This window comes from Lissotriton vulgaris, chromosome 11 (genome assembly GCF_964263255.1).
Source record: "Lissotriton vulgaris chromosome 11, aLisVul1.2, whole genome shotgun sequence".
NCBI classification, from domain to species: Eukaryota; Metazoa; Chordata; class Amphibia; order Caudata; family Salamandridae; genus Lissotriton; species Lissotriton vulgaris.
In genome coordinates, this window is record NC_141699.1 from 242,669,659 (window position 1) to 242,677,059 (window position 7,401).

Consider the following 7,401-nt stretch of genomic DNA (forward strand, 5'->3'; position numbering starts at 1 on the left):
GCTGCTTTTTCAAAATCATCATCATTGGAGTTGTTTCTCCGTAATCTTAGTAGTTCCCCATAGGGGATACTATCCACTAATTGGCGGGGGTGACTGCTGGTAGCAAATAGCGTGGAATTACCCGCTGTCTCTTTCCTAAATAGTTTCGTCTGTATAGAACCCTGACTGTCAATATAGACAGTAAGGTCCAAATAATTCACAGAAGTTTGACTAATAGTACCTGAGAACTTAAGGTTGATATCATTATCATTGAGGGCCTCTACGAAGTTGTTGGCAATATCCACAGGACAGTCAAGAATGATAAACAAATCGTCAATATAACGATACCATCTGACGATTTTACTGTCCCATTCGGGGTGTAGCTCACTCCAGGCACCCTGCTCCTCCCACCACCCCACGAAAAGATTCGCGAAGCTGGGGGCGGAGCAGGCGCCCATAGCGACTCCAGCCATTTGTCTATACAGTTGCTTGCCAAACAAAAATATATTGTTGTAGAGACTGAACCTCATAAATTCCTCCAACATCTTATTGTGCTCGTAAAATTTCACTGTGCGTTTTTCCAAAAAGCTAGACATAGCTGTTAGACCATCACCATGTGCAATACATGTGTACAGACTGGTGATGTCAAGTACCAGCATACAATAAGTGTTCTTCCAGGCAATTTCATCAATACAAATTAGAAAATGTTTGGTGTCTCTAAGGCAGTCTGTACACATGTATTGCACATGGTGATGGTCTAACAGCTATGTCTAGCTTTTTGGAAAAACGCACAGTGAAATTTTACGAGCACAATAAGATGTTGGAGGAATTTATGAGGTTCAGTCTCTACAACAATATATTTTTGTTTGGCAAGCAACTGTATAGACAAATGGCTGGAGTCGCTATGGGCGCCTGCTCCGCCCCCAGCTTCGCGAATCTTTTCGTGGGGTGGTGGGAGGAGCAGGGTGCCTGGAGTGAGCTACACCCCGAATGGGACAGTAAAATCGTCAGATGGTATCGTTATATTGACGATTTGTTTATCATTCTTGACTGTCCTGTGGATATTGCCAACAACTTCGTAGAGGCCCTCAATGATAATGATATCAACCTTAAGTTCTCAGGTACTATTAGTCAAACTTCTGTGAATTATTTGGACCTTACTGTCTATATTGACAGTCAGGGTTCTATACAGACGAAACTATTTAGGAAAGAGACAGCGGGTAATTCCACGCTATTTGCTACCAGCAGTCACCCCCGCCAATTAGTGGATAGTATCCCCTATGGGGAACTACTAAGATTACGGAGAAACAACTCCAATGATGATGATTTTGAAAAAGCAGCCCTTGCCAGTATGTTGAGATTTCGAGTAAGGCGTTATGGTGATAAGGTGCTTCATAAAGCTTACGAGAGAGTTAAGAAAATGAAACGGAAAGAGCTTCTGAAGACCAAGAAGAAAAATAGATCTTGCAACGGGAGCTTCCGACTCATTACCACTTTCTCTAATAATGCTGGGCAGATCAAACAAATTCTAAGAAAAAATTGGAATATCTTACTGTCAGACAGCGTTATCAAACCGGATTTACCCACTAATCCCCTTATCACGTTTAGAAAAGCTAGGTCCCTACGAGATCACCTAGTCTCGAGTCACTACTCTGCTCCTGAAATAACACCTAAGTTACCTGTCCTAAATGGCTTTTATCCTTGTGGCCGCTGCAAGGCTTGTAAATATAGTAAGCGGACGCTTACTTATAAGATACCGGGTGTTACCATTCCGAAAAGAATCAGCAAATTTTTAACCTGTTCCACGCCCTACGCCATTTACTGTTTGACATGCCCTTGCGGCCTAAAATATATTGGCAGCACTACTAATGCAGTGAAGTTGCGTGTGTTAGAACACATGCGGGCCATTGCTAAGAAGGATGAGGCCTACCCGGTAGCCAGGCATTTTGCCAAAATGCATAAAAGTAACAGGGACCTGTTATCTTATACTTGCATTGACAGTGTGCCATTTAGCATTAGAGGTGGGGATCGTCTACTTAAACTTAGACGACTTGAATCCAGGTATATTATAGACTTACAGAGCAAGTACCCGAATGGCCTCAACATGCACGAAGAACTAGCAGTCCACTTAGGGTAACTGTATGATTTCTTGTGACTGTTAGCTCATATATCGCTGCAATTCCTCATTTTCTTTGATTCTTCTTTTACTGTGCCTTTTCGTATCTAAATTGTTTTTAATGGTTTTACCGTAAGATATTGTGAAACTGACTCCATGGTATATACTTGAGACATTGATTGTTGCCCATCCAGGGCGTTATAAAAACGTGACATTACTCCACTTCAACTCACATACCACATATGCAATTTGATCCTCTGTCATGAAGGTTGAGGCGCTTGAATTCTGGTGTATTTTCGCCACATGCGTCATTTTGTTGACTTTGCCTATTTATGATGTACATGTGTATTTTGCAAAGTTTGTAGAGGTGTCACGTTGCCCATCATGGGCTGAATTCTTTCTTTCTAAAGAAGGTATGGCTATCGTTCGATAACTCGATATTATAGGGCCTGATACACAGGCTTTTAATTGTGTACATTTATTTGGTTTTGCTGCATAATGGTATTCGTGACGATCACGTCGTGAATCTTTCACATTTGTTTACCTCAATTTCATCACCATTCTAACATGGCGACCATGAATGTAATGTACTGCATAGTCCTACCTTTGTTTCATGTACTCACCAGGTGTCTTTTTAAATCCGACGCACGCCTCGGCTCTCTGCACAACTTGACGAAGCCCCAAGGCGAAACGCGTCGTTGCTGTTTGGTTTCCTCAATAAATCATCTGTGGAAACCTCCCCTGCGTGTGCTACTTTCCTTTTGGAGTTATTTCCTGGGAGTTTTGGAGCGCTAATATATATATATATATATATATATATATATATATATATATATATTCACTGAAAAAAACATGGGTTTCAGGGACGTTATAGTTAGAAATTAGCATTTAAAAAACCTTAGAAATTCACTGAAAAAACATACGTTTCAGGGACGTTATAGTTAGTTGGACATCGTTCAAAACCATAGCAATTCTGCCGTCGCACTGCTGATGACGTCACATATTACATCATTCATGACATGGTCAGTGACATCACTGATGACATCACTGATGACATCTCAAATGACATCACTGATGACATCATCCAGTGACTGTGTTTTTTTGTAAAGTTTAAATGTTTTATAGATATATATGCAAATGTGCATTGAAGTATGAGTTGTTCTTTGAGTGTCTGAATATTTGATTTAGTAGGTGCGTGACTGCCGGTATAAGTGAGTGAATAAACATGTCTGACTGAATGCATAGGTTATTATTATTATTATTATTATTAATAGTGTTTTGTTGAGCGCAAACAACCCGGAGGCCTCGTAGCGCTAATGTTAGTGACTAAACTGAGTAAATGTCTGTATCAGTCTGTCAGTTTACTCTATTAATTTACTTGAGTTTTATATAGCGCTGGCATGACCCGGAGGCATCAGAGTGCTTTACATGAGGAGAGAAACATAGGTTAAAAGTTACACATTGTTACAGAAGGTACATCAATTGCAAGTTACATCCGTTGGGTCAAGGGGTGTAAAGGGTAGGGGGAATGTAAAAGGGCAACGGGAAGGGAGATTAAGTGGAGAATTGGCACAAGGATAAACAATGCAGGCAGGGGAAGAGGTGGGGGGTAGGAGACACAGAGAGGAGATGAGGAAGTATCTGTGTCTGATGTCCGGCTAGGTGGGAGACGGCTCCCCGCGGTAAATGAATCATTCCCAGTCTTCTATTTTGTTTATTTCCCTTGTCACTGTGGACTTTCTCAGCAGGGTCACTGAGATTCCAGGGCATAGATGCTGGATCACTCCCCAACAAGGGGAGAGGAGTGCTTTGGTCATGGGCACACTTAGAAGAATGAAGGAGAAAGTAGGAGGAGGAGGAGGAGGGGGTAGAAAACCCAGTGTGAACACAGTGTCTGACTTTCGGCAGAGTAGGAGACGGTTCCCAGTGGTAAGGGGATCAATCCCGGTCCTCCACTATATGAGACTCCCTTGTCACTGTGGACTCTCTCAGAAGGGTCTTCGAGACTCCAGGGCAAAAACTCTGGATCCATCCCCAACAAGGGGAGTAGGAGAGCTTTGGACAAGGGCATACTAGAGGGGGCCATAATAGGGAGTCAGGCTGGTAGGGTTACATAGGTTACAAGTTACACATTGTTACAGAAGGCACGTCAATTACGAGTTACATCCATTGGTTCAAGGTGTGTAGAAGTGTAAGGGGATAATGTAAAAGGGCGACAAGGAGGGAGATTGAGCAGAGCATCGGCACAAGGATAAACAAAGCCGGCAGAGGGAAAGCGATTCTGGGAGAGAGGGAAGGAATAGGGGAGGCAAGTAAAGAATGAAGCAATTATAGCAACAGGCCATAAAGATTCAAAATGGGCGCTCACGAATGCACTCTTCAGACGAAAAGGAGTCCTGATGTTAGCAGTCATTCCACAGGTGAGGGAGGGCAAAGTTGTTATCAGGGGATCACCCCCTGTTGAATGTCTCTGAATCAAGGTAACCAACCCCTGAACCTTCCACAGACCTCAGAACATGGCCCCAGGAACCTTGTGCTCCTGCAAATGGAAAGCACATGGAGCCTTTGACACACAGGGCCAATGGCAGGGTCCCACACTGGCAGCCACGGAGGAGCTGCGAGGGGCAGAGGAGCTACAATATAATCAATGGGAGGGGGGACTATAAACGTTGCATTCACTGCCGGCAATAGACACTACAGAAAATCTGCCAAGTTCCCAGTAGCATGCACGGTAATCTGGTTGCAGCCCAATTCCAGCCGCTATCCTATGCCTGAGCGGCTCTGCGCTGCTAGGTTCATTATGTGGGCCTGCACCGGAGCGGCATGCGGAATTCCCAGAATGAAGGGCAGAGACACCCCGTGGGGCAAATATCTCTGAACAGGGCAAGGCAGCACTCAAAGTATGGGCTCCAGCAGCGACCTGCCGGAACAGCACCGATGATTTTATGGCGCCAGTGAGAAGGCCGCTCAGCTTCCCAGCTGCTCCACAGGCCACCTCAGCTCACCTGCGTGCTGCTTCGCAGAGAAAGAGTGTTCTGGCTCCCTCTCAGCGGCGGATCGCATCCCCAGTCATCACACACACCTTGCACGAAATGCGCGCAGCGGGCCCCAGGGGATGGGTAAATAAAATCGGATAGATGTAAACAGCTCGTGGAGCCGAGATAGCAAACAGCCATCTTGGAACCTGGCTCCTCCTCCAAAGTTGGTGTGTAAGCCGCTGCATGCATTGGTAAGTAGCTACATGAGCATCCATATGGGTTATTGATTGGTTGTCAGAGTATCTGTATGGGAGCCTCAGTGTCAGTGTGGGTAGGTGGGGAGTGTGACTCTGTGCGTAGATGTGTGAGTGGGTGATTCAATGGGTGTATGGGTTCAAGAGTGCATCTGTGAAGGGTTATACGGGTGGGTGAGTGTGTGTATGGGTGTGCTGGAGGGTGAGTGGATGTCCTCTGTCATACATGTGGGAGTAATTGTATTTGTAAAACGCAGTAAATGTGAGTGTTTGGAGTACATAAATGACTATACGCGACAGTGAGTGATTGTGAGAGTGGGTGTACGGATAATTGTGTGCTTTGTATTGAGGTGGTATGTGTATAAACTGTATAGGTGAGTAAATAAAAGTGTGATTGGATTCTTTGCATGACTGACCAGGTGTGTGAGTAACTCTATGGATGAGTGGCGGTGTGTGAGTGTCTGTATAGATATGTGAGTGCATATGATAGTGCTGTATTGATGGTTGACTGTATGGATGTGTGACTGTATGGGTGAATGAGTGGATGTATCTATAGACATAGGAAATAGTGAGTGGGTTTGTACTAACTGTTATTGGTGTGTCTATTGTTTTGAAAATGGTAGTCTGTATTTTTAGAGTGGGTGTATCAAAGTTTATATTGGGGGTAGGAGGAGGTGTATCAGATTATCACGTGGAAGATGTCATCAGAGATGTCATTTGAGATGTCATCAGTGATGTCACTGACCATGTCATGAATGATGTAATATGTGATGCCATCAGCAGCGTATTATAAGGGCGCGAGTTATAGTTAGCTGAACTAACCTATAATGGCAGAATTTCTATGAAAATGTCCAACTAACTACACGTCCCTGAAACCTATGGTTTTTTTCAGTAAATTCCTAGGGTTTTTTAAATGCTAATTTCTACCCATAACGTCTCTAAAACCTATGGTTTTTCCAGTGATTTCTGAGGTATTTTTAATGTTAATTTCTAATTATAATGTTCATTAAACCTATGTTTTTTTCAGTAATTTTGAATTTTTTTTGATATTCTGTAACTTTAATATCCTAAAAACTGTTTTTTTGTGTCTGTTAATAAAAGTATATAATGTCTTTTTTTTATTAAATAATAAAAGATATTTTTTTTTTTGAAGAAAAAAAATTGTAGTTGCGCACCCGTTGTGTACCTATCTCCGTGGGTGGCGCGGTTTCAAACCGCCATATTGGTGGAGTCATGAAGGATGCCACGTTTCAGCCAGCCCACTCCGCTTATGCTTACAGGGAAGGAACAACAAAGCTACATGTCCCAGGTCTTCCCTGTAGTGATTTGCTGATCACAGGTCTAGTTGTCAGCATGCCACAGCCACTCCCTCACAGCTGGTTTACACCCACAACCACCCATGCAGCCCACGCATCACAGGACATGTTACCCTGCCAATAAAAAGGGCCGGGGGCAACCAGCTGGAGGCGATTTCCATTGGTGGCAGCCGAGGCACTTTGCCAGACAAAGTCTCCCGCCACGTGGCGATGACTTGAGTTCGACTGAGTTAGTGCCACCAGAGCTGAGCGGAGGTGCAGCCTGTGGTGATGCGTAGGCCTCGATACACCACCCTGGCAATCAAGAACCCGATTTGAATTGCGAGCTCCGCTGGACCGGGTTTACGCCACACAAGATGACTCCTCGGTGCGGTGCATTGATATGTTCTCGGGCATTGCGATATCATGATCCAGAATCAAATGTGCAACATTATGGCTGCCAAGTTGCGGGCCCCGTCCCTTGGAGCTCACTTCAGCACATGGTGGGACCTCTTGGAGACACGCCGGAGGCGGAAGGTGAGAAGAGAGGGCTTGTTTGCACAGTGGCAGGAAGTCACCTCTGGGCGGTGGGAGTGGATTGTGTGCAGCAGCCTGGGTGCGCTGGGGCGGGCAGACACCTCTGGGCAGTGGGAGTGGATGGTGTGCAGCAGCCTGGGTACGCAGGGGTGGGCAGACCACCTTTGGGCAGTGGGAGTGGATAGGGTGCAGCAGCTGGGTGCGCAGGGGCAGAACAGCGATGAAGGCGTGTGCCGTTGTAT